This window comes from Chinchilla lanigera, unplaced genomic scaffold, assembly GCF_000276665.1.
Source record: "Chinchilla lanigera isolate Chin_1 unplaced genomic scaffold, ChiLan1.0 scaffold00016, whole genome shotgun sequence".
Taxonomy (NCBI): Eukaryota; Metazoa; Chordata; class Mammalia; order Rodentia; family Chinchillidae; genus Chinchilla; species Chinchilla lanigera.
Genome location: NW_004955417.1, coordinates 9012919 through 9029802, shown reverse-complemented (window position 1 = coordinate 9029802; position 16884 = coordinate 9012919).

The following is a 16884-nucleotide window of genomic DNA, read 5'->3' as shown; positions in this document are numbered from 1 at the left end:
GAATGAAAGAAGACAGTTTCTCATTCATGATTCCCTTAAAAACTGTTCTCTTGTCTTCGCTCTCCCACCCTGATATTGCATGCATGGCTTGTTCTCAGCTTGCTCCAAGACAAGCTAGGGCAGGCCCTGTAATATGATTCAAATTGCAATCTCATGTCTTGCATCCCCCAAACACTTCCTCTCCCATACAACCTGGAACCTCCATCCCAGTCCCCAATTAGACTAATATCTCTGCCCAGCTCCGAATGGGGGTGATGGATCGGATGGGAGGGTGAGGGGAGACAAGGCGATCTTCTCAGCTCCTCTGCATTCCCATAGGCACGCAGCATTTGACAGATTGGGCAGAGCTGCCACGAAAGAGTCTGACACAGATGGTGTAATTAGAAAATGCGAAGTGCGAGAGTGAAATTTATCTTTGATCAGCACCTCCTTGCCAGATTGTCATCTATGTTAATATGATGAAGGCTTCTTGGAGATGGATAGAAGGAAACAGCAGCCTTGAAGAGGAAGCAGAGACTGTTCACTCCATAGAGAAACTATTCCGTTTACTTCTGAAATCCAATCACATTCAGCAGGCCAAAATGAAATTGTACTTATTCAGTGCATATGGAAAACAAGCCTAACCTGATTCACACACTTTATTAAGCCTATAATCAATACGGTAAGAATCTGAGCTTTAGTTGGAAGGAGGGACATGTTAATTTTTTATAGAGTAATAAATAAAAAAATACAATCTATAACTGGAGGAGCTGTTGAAGACAATGTGCATCTCTCTTTATCAAGGGTCTATGAAAAATGCATAGAAGGAAATCATTGCACTCAATAGCATTAACACTCCACACATTGCCAGGAGAGTTTTTTTTTTTTCTACTTTTCCTCTAGACTTTTTGTTTCAAAACAGTACCTGTGGTTTTTATTCAGCTTAAAAACTATCAGTTTTATTTCCTTGATGTTTTGGATGATATACTTATTTCTCTATATTTAGCAATTCAGAATTTTAAAAAAATGAATAGAAGATATTCCTAGTCAGGATTTGAGGAAGTTATTTCCTTTTCATGTCATCTTCCTGCAAAATCAGGACGTTAACCATGAGAAGGACCAAATGTAGCCATAAAGCATTTCTCCTTAAGTTTTTATATCCAGTAACAGTAACCTTTTCTTTGGATGGCTCAGAAGGTTCAGGTTTATAAGCAACTATGATAGACTACATTTTGCTATAATCTGCTCAAATGTTCACATTGATGGTGGTAATTTTCAGGAAGGTAAATTAGCATAATTAATGACCAGCCAAATTTGGGGGTAATACAGTATGTAATTAACATTAGAGAGTTCTGTTGTACCACCTGCCCCCACATTTCATTGTTGCAGGGATCGAACTGTACAGGAGGAAATTTTCCCCTTTGCTGCACTGAGCAGAAAGCAGCTTTCTTCATCAGAATAAGCCATTAGCTGTAATGGCATGTAGGTGTAATGGAATGTGCTCGAAACATCTGTGCTGAGAGCAGGGGAGAAATTGCTGCATGCAGTCGTAGGCCTTTGGGGAGCTTGATTAAGGGTTGCTTCAGAGAACTTGAGATCTGGCTTGGGATGCAAATGAAAAAAAAAGGAAAGAGAGAGAGCGAGAGAGAGAGAAGAAAGGGAAATAATGCTAATAGATTTACGGATGTACTGCAGGGAGAACAAAGGATTTTTAATTTTTTCCTCCTTTATTGCTCTTATATTGCATCTGTTCTCTACTGGGCTTTCACTTATTGAAGTGATCTGGAAAAAATGTAGCTAAATGCAGTTTAGTGGGAATAAGCATAGCTGTAGAAATAGAATAGCTTGATTCCCCCCACTTTGGTTAGCTAATGGAAAGTTCCTCACAACCTGTGAGGAAAAATATGAAATATTGTTTATCTTCTGTGTTATCTTAAAATTCATCTCAGGAAAACCACACAAATATTTAGATTTGGGACTGAAAGTCAGTGTACATCAGTCTGAACACAGAAGTTTTTACAGTGTTTGAACTAACTTCTAATTCATTTTGAGCTGCATAAGTCAGTATTTCTAAGAGTATTTTGAGCGGATTTTTGAACTCTCTTTTTTTAAATCCCAATTTGCATAGGTGTGCATGTTGTCACAGAAAATAAAATTTTAACTTCTGAGGAAGATGGAAAGATTTTTATGCTCCTGTATATTTTCTTCAGAAAATACTTACTGAGCACTTGTTATGTGCGAAGTACGTTTTCCCTGCTGCAAGTCAGTCACTGCGGCTGGGAATGTGATAAATTACATTTGGCAATGAGCATGGCCAATTATATCACCTCAGCCATCTCCTTATTCCATGCTGACTGCTGAAGCCAAATTGATCATGAAGTGATACACATTGATTGCTAAAACAGCTCAATTGAATGCATTGATTATGAGGAGCTTTGAGCAGTTTAGATGTAGTGAAGAAAAAAACCTACCTTTTAACTACACCTTTTGACAGTGGAGCTAGGTTAAACAAGCATTATATGTAGTTAATGAGTGAGGAAAGGGTTAAGCATTTATGAAACTAATGCAAGTGGAAATGGAATTAGCATTCTATATGGGACAGATGTGAATGTATTGCCTAGAAAATTAGAAACAAACCTGAAAATATTGGGTGATTTTATGATTAGGTAAATCTTGCACTTTCTAATTATAAATGACAATGAAGCACTCTATTCGTGGGAATCTATCTTCCTTATGAAATCGGAAGCTTGCTGAGCGGGTGCCAAAAATTCCTTGCACCAAAGTTTAAAATGTGTAAGGAGGCAAGAATGTAATAAAAATTCAAAAGCTAATAATATTATGGCGACTGGCATTGTTTACAGTGTGGAGCACCTGCTGTTTGAAAAAAAAAAGGAAGAAGAAAAAGTGAAATCATCAAACTGTTTCTAAATGGAAAATCTGGGCTCTCTGCCAATTACACAATGTGTTTCAGGTGCACTGTAAGGAGGAACAATAAAAGGTGCAGAGGAAAGAATATGAAATGTTAAATCTCAGATATGCAAGAATATTAATATGATGTTTCTTGAAAGAAAATCTTGGGACTCTTCCAGTGTTCTGCATTGCAAGGAGGGGGGTAAAAATTTTACATGGCATATGTAAAGTTCTAAAACTTTTAATTGCCTGTATCTTAAAAAGAATATATATGAATGCAAGACCATTTGCTTCAGCTGCATTGCCCTTAGTTATTTCAGACAGAAAGGTCCATCTAGACGTGGAAACATAATTTGTTTCTTTCAACCTCTCTCTCTCTCTCTCTCTCTCTCTCTCTCTCTTTCTCTCTGTCTCTGTCTCTATATATACATATATAGTGTGTATATACACATACATAATATATATAGTATATGTGTGCAGAACTAAACACTGAGAGGAAGAGGAAGAGAAAACATAGCTTCTTTTGTTTATTGTTGAATACTAACTTTCTACATTGTGAACAACTGCAAAGTATGAGATACACAGGATGGTGAGATGTCACATTTCTATCTTCTCTGTATGATGCACTTACTCATGGATTCCTACAGAATTAGACACCTCCTTTTACCAGATAACAATTCACACATGCCAAATTCCCCTTTCTAGTTTAAAGGTTTTTCCTTTTTCAATGAAGCATTTTAAAATCAAGACCCTTTGGAATGTCTATTCCATTTGAAAATGCTAATGTTTCTCAAATCAAACTGACACATTATCTTAATGCATATTTTAAAAAGTAAAATCCAAAGCCATGCAATTGTTTTATAATGATGAATGGAAACTAACTCAAGAACTGGGTATCTTTCAAATATACAATATTTTCAGAAACCATAAATAGAATTATTTTATTCATTATCTTTCTGATGCTCAAACTTATTAAGAATTAAACTGTTGGTAAATACTTGGGGTACTTTTCATTCTTTCGTATCAGAAAAAAGTAGAGCTATGGAAATTCTCCTAAATATTCATATCACAAAAGTACGAAAAGGAGGAATCAGCAGTGAGATAAAATGTGAGAATAATCCTTACCTTTGTACATCCACTTTACAAAGAAGTACATCTGCTTCTCCATCATTTATGGGGTGGGTGGAAACCTCATAACTCCCCAGCCTCAGTTTCCTCCACTTTAAAAGTCAGTCAAAATAATTCCCAACATGTGACTCTTATGCTTAAATGAGATGATTCAGGTAAAGCAATGGGCCTAAGACTAACACACAACAAAGGCCATAAGGACTTAATGTTAGCTAATATCACTATTTTTATTTTTTAAATATTTGCATTTTCGCTATCGCAGCTGTAAAGAGTAAACTAAGGCACTTATAGTTGGCACCATTTAACTCCACTTTCTCCCAAAGAAATGAGACTTTCCAAATACAGTACACCCTTGTTCATATCCTCTCTTCTAGCATCATCAGTGGCAGAAATTCCATGAGTCATCTAAGATCAGTTTTCTTTTAGTTCTACAACTGCACATCAGCATTGGAATATTACGAAGAAATAAGGGCACAACTATATAATGCGTTTTTGTTTGTTTTGTGGTGCTGGGACAGAACCTGGAACTTTGGATTGAGCTACATCCCCAGCGTTTTTTAAAAGTGTATGTATGTATGTATGTATGTATGTATGTATGTATGTATTTATTTATTTATTCATTCATTCATTCATTCATTCATTCAAATTTTGAAGCAGGGACTCACAAAATCACTAAGTTGCCCAGGATGGATTTCAGCTTGTGATCATCCTGCCTCAGCCTCCAAGAGTGCTGGAATTACACACTCAATAAGTTTCTTTACTAATATGAATTAGAAATAAGAAGGGAAGGAGCAGGCAGTATAGGGCACCAGCATTTTTGCCAAAGAGAATCTGGAAGTACACAGTAAAATACTGTAAAAGATTAGGGAACAGAAAGATCAGATTAGAAAGAACATTAGAAAGTCAGCTTTGTTTTAGAAAGATTTGTGTTTGGTTACTATCCATGGGCTTTTAGACAGTAAACCTTGAGCCTTAGTTGCTCATCTGTAAAATAGAGATATTGATACCCACCTCATTACGAAAACTAAATGGAAAAATGGTTAGCAGACACCCTGACAAATAAGATATGCAAATACATATTAACTGCAGATATCCTAAATTATCTTTGATCTTATCTATCTTTTAGTTGCATTTTTAGAAATTTATACACATATATTATCTCCAAAAATATAAGGTATTTAATAAAAGAACCTCAGCTCTTCTCATACACACTGGCAATGAAGAAAATTTATTTCAAAAATAGCTTTATGACTAAGGTATCAAATATCAGGCCTTCCTCCTTGAGGTCAACACTCTCTAGTTCTACAATTTGCAAAAATTACACTACGGCTACATATTCCATCATGTACATATGTTAAAAAGGATGTTGCTAGCTTAATGTTTTCACCCTTAGAATAAAAAGAGATTTTTAAAACAACAAGATTTTATGAAATACACAAATAGCCATAATATTAAACAGCTCACTGTAGATTCCTAACTGTGCTTATTTTGGGTATAACATTTCTATTTTGTCAAGATTTGAACTAGTTGTATCTTTAGGCATCATCAAATAGTTAATGGGTACATTGGACTGGTTCCCAGTCATTTAATGCCTAGATTATTGAAATTATGTTCTAACTTCCATCCCCTCCTCCAGTATCTTTCAAAATCATCACTCCTTAGAGGGCATTGATGCTGTAATTATCCACACTCTTAAATTGTCTCTTCTCTTAAATTCTGAAAATCACCTCATAAATCATAAGCACAAAATGTTGAACAGAATTAAATATTTCCTTTTACTGTCTTTTGACTATATTCTTCTACAGATACTACCCCAGCTGCATTAATGCAGTTTCCTGATATTATCCTGAATATACATTATGACTTTTTAAGTACCAGGCATATGTTTTTAAAAGGCAATGATAGCATTCAACACCTTGAATGAGTGTGATCTCATATTGATTATAATGATGGTGATTACCTTGATAAGGCACTGAACATGTGCAAAGCAGCAGCAAATATTCTAGACGAATGAGTGACAGACTCTGCCTGTGGTCAGAAGAAAGCAATACGCTCAACTCTGCAACCTGGTCCCATCCTTAATTGTTAGTCCCAGTTGTGAGACCACCTTAGTAATGACATTGGAATAAAGGTTAGCAGGTGCACGTACCATTAGTACCTGTTTATACCAGAGATTATTGTCAACATAAGAAGCCAGTGGTGTTTCTTCAATGGGATGATCAAGGCATATCTGAGCCTGTATCTACTGGAAGACACTGACACAACTTCTACATATAGGAAACAATAAACAAGTACATTTGTTTTTAATTTCACTAGGTTCTTGTGACTAGAGGCATTTGAAAAAAAAATGTAGCTAGTTTTAATCCCTTGCTAGATGCTTAAGATGATGTCACAGGGTAGTACTCTTAACAATACAGTGTGTTGTTTTAGAATATTTGGGATTCAGATCACACACAGAAATTTCAATCTGGCTTAAACAAAAAAAGAAACTTATTGGACCACTGATTGAAAACTCTCAAGACATTCTTGGCATCAGGTGCAACTTGATCCAAGGACCAGGTAGCTGTGCCACCTCAACACTACATTCTCCTTTGCATTGGCTTTATCCTCACATTTCACCTGGTAGCTCACTCACAGCTCCAGATTTAAATCGCCCCAAGTTCAAACCCAGTGGAAAAGTGAAAACAGTCCCCTGTCTCTCCAGGAGAAATGCTAGGTCTAGCCATAACTTCCTGGGTCTGAATTTCACATCCGCATTTTTCTATCACTAGATTGAATGCCTGCATAGGCCAAAACTACCTCAGTGCCTCTTTATTGCCCAAAGTCAGGTTTGGAAAAAAAACTTACCCAAATGTGTGGTATAAGAATAGGTTTGCATCCCCCAAAAGAAAATGAAGATATCATTGCCAAGAAAGGAAGGGAAAAAGAATATTGAATGACAATGCCTTGAAAGAACAAAGGTGCTGGATAAAACCTCAGGCCTTCAGCACGCTGGCAAGCAGCTTTGCCACAACCCTTGTTTTTATTCCAAGGTACAAGAATCTTACCCACTATCCCGTACCCAGTTTCTAGGGCAAATCAAGTACAAAGCAGATTCATGATGCGTACGTCTTCCTAACCTAAAGAGTGAGTATATCAAAATGAATGCATGAATCAGGCAGAACTGAACATTAATTTTTCACTCACATAGCAATTATGCATTACCAAGATTTTAATGGGGCAGCCATATAATTTTTATAATAATTTTTATGTCAGCTATAGTAGCGGAACCAAAAGAGATATGGATGGACATTCTATGTGGGAGCTTATGGTATAGGAGGAATTGTCTTGTGTGGGGAAGTTTGCAAAATTCAGCAGGGCTCTGTTGTGGGTCAGACAGAGCCATGTCTGATATATCTCACCAAATTATACCACTGGTGAGATATTAGGAAGACAAAAGGGGTGTGCATAGTATAGTATAGTTAGTAGAAAACCTGTACCTTTCTCCCCAGAAGTGGAATTGCTTACTCTTCTGAAATCTTTCCTACGCCTACTGTTTACAGCTTAACTGCATCATCTGGGAGATAAGTGGTCGTAAGTACCTCACCAAAGACCTTGGTATTTCTCAGTAAGCAAAAGGGGACTATATAGAACTTAACGATCAATTATGCTCTCAATTGCTGCTGACAAAAAATACAAATCAAGTATGAAGGAAAGATAAAGAATGGAGTAAGAAAAAATAGGAGTTCTAAAAGGAAAACAAGTAAAGTAGACGTGATTCTTGGGTGACCAGTGCCTTCACATGCTGTTCTTATTTTTCTTTTCTCACTCTTTTCATACCTTTATGACCTAAGTAGCAGCAAGCATTCATTTAAAAGCCATGGCTTATTGAATTATATATAGTAATAAATGTTGTAACCTCCCAACAGTGTTCCACAAGGTTAGTTATTGTTAATATTATGACATGTTTACCAGGCTATATGTATATACACAAGATCTCGTCCCTCTTTTCTTCCTCCATTTTTCCCTCTTCTCTTCTTTTCCTCCCTCCCTCCCTCCTTCCCTCCCTCCTTCCCTTCCTCCCTCCGACCTTCCTTCCTTTCTTGCACTGTTGTCTGCCAACAGAAATGGTATAATTCTCGATGTGTTATTTTGTAACTGGCCCTTTTTCTTTCAATTGTTCACATCTTGAGCAATCTCCAAAGGACATACATTGGAGTGTGTGTTTGTGTGTGTGTATGTGTGTGTGTGTGTGTGTGTGTGTTTCTATGAACTGTATGAAATATCATATCTTGGTTTTATCTTTTACTTGACAAAATGCTTTAATAAGCAGGCTGTACACTTGTCCTTACCTAATCATGTGTGGGTTTTTGTAGTATAGATTCCAAGAAATGACATGTTGGATTGAAAGAGATACAGATTGGAAAATTACTGCCAAAATTCTTTTAAAAGTTTTATAGCAGTGATGGTGTTTGAGAGTTCCTATTTCCACATAATCTTGAAAACCCTGGCTTAGTCTTCTTAAAATTTTTTGCCAAAATTATGAGAGAAAATTAAATTAAACCTTAAGTTTGATTTATATTTTCCTGATCATTTATCTCATTTAACCTTCACTGTAATCATGTTAAGTATGTATTAACATCATCTTGAATTATATATTTTGAGACAGGATTTTACTCCAGTTCTGGGTCAAAGTGTCATGACTTGGTGACTCTAGTGTCCAAAGAATAGGATAGCCACTGCCCAGCTGATAGGCTAGGCCAGAGAAAAGGCAAATTTCAGTCAAGAAATAACTTTCTGGCCACATTTTAGCTAACTTTATGCAATCTGTTTTAGGAAAAAATCATTGTCCTAAATCTTATATCTTGGTTTCCTACACAACGACCAATATCTTATGCGGCAAACTTAGACAATTTTCTTGTGAGTCTTGGGAGCACGAATCCAGCTGTTGAGTTCTGCCTCCCTCACAGGAAGTCTGTGAATATTAATGAGGCAATCACTAGTATTTTCTTATTTTTAGCATTTTGCCAAGTAATAAAAATTAGAATAACTGTATCAAGTGAGCGGGTTAGTTAAAACACTACTGAAGGAATCAGGTTCTCTTAATGTCATTGACACACACATTGTGTAATTCCTGGGGTCCACATTAAAAGAACAAGTAGTTATCTCAGGCATTTTACCTGCACTTGTACCCAAATGCCATCCTCAGGCCCCACAGTGCATTAACTATTTCTTAATTGCCAATTAAAACACATGCCACCTTAAGAAAGCTATAATAATGAGCCTTCTGGTAAAAAAAAAAAAAATCTATTGCAGGGATTCTATTTTGTCACCAGTAGGGAGTTGGCGAAAATCATTTTGGATTTCAGGAGAATATAGTTCATTCCACCTACTTGCACAGGAAGGGATGTCCATTTTGCAAATGTGACTATGAACTAAATAGAAATGACTACTGAGGTGTATCAAATACCTATCACAATACATAGCACATAGTGGGCAGTTAGTATATTTTCCTTTGCCTGGCTTTTCCTCTTTGTAGGTGAGTCCGGTAATTAAATGGAGTTCTGAAATTTAACCATATTATAACCAGTGGAGGGGCTGGCTCCCTGTTACAGCAGTTTGACAACAGTATTCCAAGCTTTTAGGGGTCACTACTGGGATTATAATAAACACAAAATCCGGATGCCACCACTCAGCGACCCTCTACTTCCTTTTTTTTCATTTCCTGATAAAGACAAAAACTGAATTTTCTAATAATAGAATAAAACACTTTGAGTGAACTAAATGGAGAAGATTTAGACAAATAATAGAATGCAACAAAACCTTCACATAACACCACTCTACAGTGAAAATCACTGGATACATTGAGAGTCTATTATCACAGCTATTATTTTCTAACAGACCCTCAACTTGCTATGAATTATGGATATGAGGTGTGATCAAAATATACAATGAATATTTAAATTTAAAAAGGTATTGCAGTGAAATAAACATTTCCTTTAAATCCCCCTCAGAATATCCCCCTTTACTTCAAATACTCTTATTCCGTTGTTCTTGTCACTTTCTAAAGCAGTTCTAGAAATCCTCTTTCATGGGTGACTTTAGTTGTGCTGTTATGGCTGCCTTGATGTACCAAATCCATTGAAAATGTTTACTTTTCACAGCCATTTTAACTTTGAGGAAAAGCCAGAAGTCACACAGTGCCAGATCCAAGGAACAGGTGGATGACACGCTAACGTCTTTATTTGACAGAAATTGCTGTAAATGTTTTGAATTGATTCAGGACATCTACGTAGCCATGAAAAGACACTCATGAAAGAAGACTTCCGGAATGGCTTCAGAAAATAGCAAAAAATGTGAGATATATGTGTTCAAAGCTGCAGGGTAGCATTTTGAGGGAGATTAATGGCAATGTGTCTATTACTGTAATAATTTCTTTTTAAAAATTAAACATTTACTGTATATTCTGATCACATCTCATTGTATATTGTCTAATTTACACATTTTTACCAATCCTGCATTGAATTACAATTATTTGTACTTTGTATATTAAATGCTAAGTTTTGAAAAGCATTTTGTGTACATAGTAATGCTTACCTGGCTAGTTATCTCCAAGTGAAATCCTAGAACAAGAACTGCATAATCATCATTAGCATATTTTAAATTTTGGTGCATAACAAACTGTTATCAAGAGTTTTACCAATTTGCACATTTACCAGAAAATTATGACAGTGGACATTGTGTGTGTATGTGTGTGTGCATGTGTGTGTGTGTGTGTGTGTGTGTGTGTGTGTGTGTGTAGTACTGGTGTAGAACCCTGGGCATTCACACTAAATCACATCCTTGGCCCTATTTTTAAATTTTGAGACAGGGTCCTGCTAAGTTACTAAGTTCCCCCCAGGTTGAGTTTGAACTTGTGATCCTCTTGCCTCAGCCCCTTGGGTATGTACCAACACACCCAGTGACAACAAACAAGTTTTCATACATGGGCTATCATATTTGCTCATCGTTGCTAATTTAATTAGTAAAATTATACCTTGTTTGTATTGGTCAATTTTATCTTTCAAGTCCTCATGTTTTTCTATTGTCATGTACATATTTTTAGTAGTACATGAGCACTTTTTATGTTAAAGAGCATAGTCATATATGTTATTAGCATTTACCAGTTGACTGTCATTTTATTGTTTGACATATTGATTTTTATCAACAGAAGATTTGTTTTAACTCTTCTGTGGTTAGGTTTACTGGTTCTTTATCTGAAGCTTCCTGGATTTAGTATTCTTTTAAATTCTCATCCCAGTAAAGCTACACTGTATTTAATTTTTAAAGTTTCTATAAAGTTTATATGTTTAATGGACCTGAAATATATTACAGTAAATGAAAGATGATGATGGTTTTAAATTTTTGCCAAATACTTAATTATTCACTCTAATACCAGTTATTAAATAATTCATTGCTTTCCATTCTATTTTACTGGCTTTAATGTGTAACAAATTTTCATATATATTTGGCCTAGTCATCTAGCAGTTTCAAAAGCAATGAACTTACTTGTTGTAGGGAAAAGCAACTGTATATGGGCTGGGGATGTGGCTCAGTGGTGGAGCCCTTGTCTAGCATGCACAAAGCCCTGGGCTGGATCCCCAGCACCACCAAAACAAACTAACAAACAAACAAAAAGCAACTGTACAAACACTCTAATTCCTGAATTTAGATATATATGTATATCTAATTTATATATATATATATATATACACACACATATTGACAAAGTATATACCATAAAAGATGAGATTTCAGGTGAGTTCTTTTCCTTTGCAAATTTCTTTTGAGGTCATTCCTGCACACAAATCATTTAGAATTATATTCAAATCTAAATTGTTAATTTATTGGGTAGATTATGGATGGCACCATACACTGACACTGAAAAGGTAGGCAGAAAAGGTTAGAGGAGAGGGATGGGATAGAACACGTAGCGGTCCTTCAGCATGCTTGTAGAGGTAGCTGTGTGTAAGGGTACAAAACACAGGACGTGGGTGCTGGAGGCCCTAAATGCCGTGTGGGTGTCTACAGGTTCCGGAGGAGGCAAGCATGCACAGCATCACTCAAAGAGGTAAAGAGAAGAGCAGAGAATCCAACTCTGGTTACCCGTCCAGACCTCCTGGGGGGAACTTTGCATAAAAAATAAATACCCAGTTCTGAAACAGAATCTCTACATACAACCCTGGCACATGTATTTTTATAAAACTTACAGGTGAGCCTGACTTCAGCCAGAATTCAGACCTGCCAATATAGAGAAACGCTGGCTAACACAGTTTGAGCATGGAGATGAAGCACGAAAACATTTCTCAGATAAAACAGAAGTCTGAGGTTTAGTAACTGAATGGAAGCTGGTGTTGAGATATGGATCATAGCAACCTGTGAATCAGTGCCTTTTATTGAACAGTCACAGTAATCTAAATACTATGTAGCTATATCTACTATCTCCCCACTGTCCCTATCTATCATCTATTTATCTATCATCTATCTATCTAGATCTGTGCAGAGCTAATCAAGCACATAGATGTTTAAACTTACATTAGTTATTACCACACTTGTAAGACCCAGATGTTATTATAACCATTTGTAGAGAGTAAATTGAAATCTAAAACTCAAATGGCCTTTTCAAAGTTATACCATTAATTGGTGATAAGGACAAAATTTAAAAACAATACTATGTTTTTAATGCTTTGTTTTAACTGGCAATTAAATACAGGGCTTTTGCTTAGAGCTACAGTCCCATCCCTTTTCAAATTTTCCATTTTTGATTTTGAGAGAGAGTCTCACTAAGTCACTGGCCAGGCCGTCCGGAACTCTCAGTTCTCCTGCCTCAGCTTGCCAGAGTGCTGGATTAAGGTAATGCTCTTAAAATCTTACTCTGCTTGTATTCTAGATAGAAGCAGGAACAACCTGTCGAGAGACCTAGGAACTGAGAAGATAACTAATGGTGGCCTGAACTAGTAACTCTCGTTAGTATGAGAAGGAAAAAAAGGGCTACGGAAGTAGGAGGGCATTAAATCCACAAGGCCTACTTGCTGGATCATGGGAGGGAGTGAAATGAATCCAATACGGCTCCAGTGACTTTGGTGTGGATGACTGGGATATGGCGGTATCTGAGATCTAAAGGGGATGAATCTAGTTTTGCAAATGCTGGGTTCAACATACCTTTGAGGTGTTCAAGTAGTGTTAGAAATAAGTTGAAGAAGCTGGATGTAATCATGTACACCTATAATCCTTGTACTCTGGGAGGCTGAAGCAGGTGGACTGCAAGTTCTAACATTGCCTGGGCAACTTGGTGACTTAGTGAGTTCTTGTCTCAAAATAAAAGATAAAAAATGGTTTAATATGAAGTTCAGGGCAAAACCCCTGGGTTCAGTTTCAAGTACTGTCACCAAAAAAATATGCTGAAAATAAAAAAATGAAATGTTCTATATTAATTTTATATTATTTTAATTTTTATTGTTAGACATGATGAAAAGATTCAAAATATTTACTTCAGTATTTTAATATGACATGAATAATTGTGTAATCATTTAAAAGTCTATTTCCTTATGACTTATTTTCTTCTTGTCCTCTAAAATACTAAGAGAGGTGTAAGTCAGTCTCACCTTGGATTTTCAAGTCTATTTCTCCTTGAAATTCTGCCAATATATGTTTTGAGTATTTTGAGGATATGTCATTAGATAAAAATGGAATTTTTTAATAAAAATTTGGAATTTTATATCTTCTTATGCAATTTAACATTTTTATGTCAGGAACATTTTTATGTTTACTAGGGCATTTTTTTACTTTAAAGGTTACCTTGTTTGATATTAATGAAGTTATACCAGCTTTCTTTTGGTTAATGTTCATATACTATACCTTTTTCATCTTTTTAATTTCAACACTTTATTAATCTTTATGTTTAAGAAGAATGTAAATAACATTTAGTTGAGTTTTGTTTTACATAACATGGCAACTTTTCTCAGCTAATTGGAGCACTTAGGTCACTTATAAATATTAATGTTCTTTTTCTCTCTCTCTCCTTTCATGGATTAATTTTGTTCCATTCCAACTTCTCATTAACTTCAAGTTACTCTTTTACTAGCTACACTTTATAACATGCATCACTGATATATCAAAATATAATATTGTTTCTCCTCTTTGTAATAATCTTAGGACATTTTCATTTCATTCTCCCCTGTTTGATTTATATATCAGTATTATACATTTTAATTACATATATATTCTTTTTAAAAATTTTTTATTTTAAAGAAAATAGTACAAAAAAACCAATAGCAAAATACAAACAAAACAAAGCAAGGACATTAAAAATGATATGGGGTTTCAAATCAAATGATAGGAATTAATAGTGGCTGTTATATTACATATTGTTACCTATGTTCTTAAACTATAAAAAGGTGTTGCATTAATATTATTATTTTATACAACCAATATTCATTTAGATATGCCCACACACTTCATCTTTGCTTCCTGCATCTTCGGGTCTCCATTTGGCATCATTTTTATTCTATCTGAAAAAAAAACCAAAGTATATTTAGAACAATAGATTGACATTTTACGTTCTTTCAACCCTTGAAAGATAGCAAGGTATTGCTTCTGGATACAGGGGGTTTGGCTTGCTTTGGTTTGGTTTGATTTCTGAGATCTCCTACTTTTAGTCTACATGTGGCTCCTTCTAAACTACTTTTTCTTTTGCTTCTTAATTGTGAATTTCTTTAAGAGTTCTCTTGTAGGTCATCATTTATGCCCCATTCTCCTTGCTGTCTTTAGAGGCACCACTTGCAACAATTTATACCTACTCGATGAATCCTCTCTGGCTCTTACTCCTGTTACTGTGTTCTCCATCCATTTTTCCCCCCAATTTTTTCTTGCTATATCTTCCAGTGCACAAATTCTCTCATCAGCTAAGTCTAATCTGCTGTCAAGTCATCTGTTAAATTCTTAATTGTAATTAATTTTTGATTCATAGAATGTACATGTGCTTCTTTTTAACCCTTCCCCAGTCTGTGCTGAAGTTCTTATAATTATCTCTTTGAACATAGCCAACACTACTTTAAAGTTTCTGTCTGATACTCAGATACATATCTGGAACTCTTGTTAGTTTTTTGTACTGTCTGTTTTACTTTTTCGATTTTCATTCTTGGTAGCTCATCTCTTCCCTTTCTGCATTACTTTTCATCAATAAGGGAAATTATATTCACAAACCTGTAGAAATAATTTGAGTTCTAGTATTACATCATTTTCCTCTAGATCAACTTTGTATTTGCATCTATGTACACTTGGGAGCACTAGCAATTATATCAACTAAACTATGTTTCTTCCACTCCACCCTTCCTACAGTGCCATTTTAGGGCCCCAACACTAGGCAGGGGCTTTCTCACCTGGGAAGTCCATGACCCCTAATCTCTGTTTCATAACTTATTTAGTTGCTGTTCACCCTCTCAAAGTCTCAACTTACCTCTTAGTTAGGCATAAACCCTGCCCCCCTGCCAGAGGAAAGGCAGCCCCAAGCACTGGGCTTATTCCCCATAGCTTGGTTCTAGGTGATAATTCACTGTCTTGTTGCTACTTTAAACAGTTGATACTAGAAAAAGGAATCAGGAAACAAAGAAGACAAATTCAGGCATTAGTGAATATAGAAGAGTTATAAGAAGACAGAGAATTAGTGGGGTAGAGGAGAAGATATTTCACATGAGTTGATCCTGAACACTCTTTGGGGAAGCTGGCAACCAAATTGAGACCACAATGATCAGAAGGAGGCAACCACTTGAAGACCTAAGGGAAAAACATTTTTGAAAGAGACAGTAGTGACCTTGGCATGTGTGAGACACAGAAGAAAGACCAAGAGGCTATAAAATGCAGGACCATGGACACGATGGCAGGAGATAGCATTAGAGGGGTAGACAGCAGCCAGACAAGGCAAATTAGGAGCTGAAGCCCATGTACTCTGATTTATGTTGGGAACCTCTGGAAGATTCTGAGCTGGGTCTATGCTTTAGAAGGGGTATTTGGGCTATCGCATGGGTTTGCCTAAAAAGGCTGAGTGTGGAGCCAGGAGCTCAGTGGGAAGGATGCTATAGAACTTCAGTGAGTACCTATGTTGCTTGAAAAAGGAGCAGGGATATGAGGGTTAAATGTAGAAATTGGGATGTTTCTTCACCCTTACTCTGCTTGCTCTCTAATTCTGTATCCATTTCTATGAATTTTCAATATCTTTCCAGATCAGCCTCCTCAGAAAAGTGGCTTAATGTTTATCTACATAAAACTCACCAGAGAAAATATTCCTATTTTGAGCACATAAATAAATATTAAAGCAATCAGAGATGGAACAAGCACTCCTCTGGAGCACTTTACTCATATGAACTCACTTTATCCTGTCCATTATTCTATGAGGAAGGCCCATGTACCGTTATCCTCATTTTAAAGATGAGGAAACTAGAGCAGGGGCTGGATAATCTGCCCAAGGTCATGTAGCCAGTGAGGGACATTTGCCTATGTCTTGTTATTTTCGTTCACCGTCTTTATTCTGTGAATTAATGGGAGCACCCTGACTTCCTTCTGAGAAACCACTTCTTCCCTACTCTTATACCACGCTGTTCCTACAGAGTGATTTTCTCTCAACTCCCTGGGAAGGTGTGTAACTAGAGCCCAGCCAATCTCTACTGCCTCTAGACACAGAGCCAATCAGAATCATTGAAGTTGCTGGGAGGGAGACAGATGGTCTGGTGCCCTTGTGGCTCCAGGTGGTGAGACATATGTAAATTTCATGCCTGCAAATAGTCAGTGAAACTACAGGAAATAATCAGTTCTGGGCAACACCATTTGAGCAAGCGTTGCCTTGTACGATCC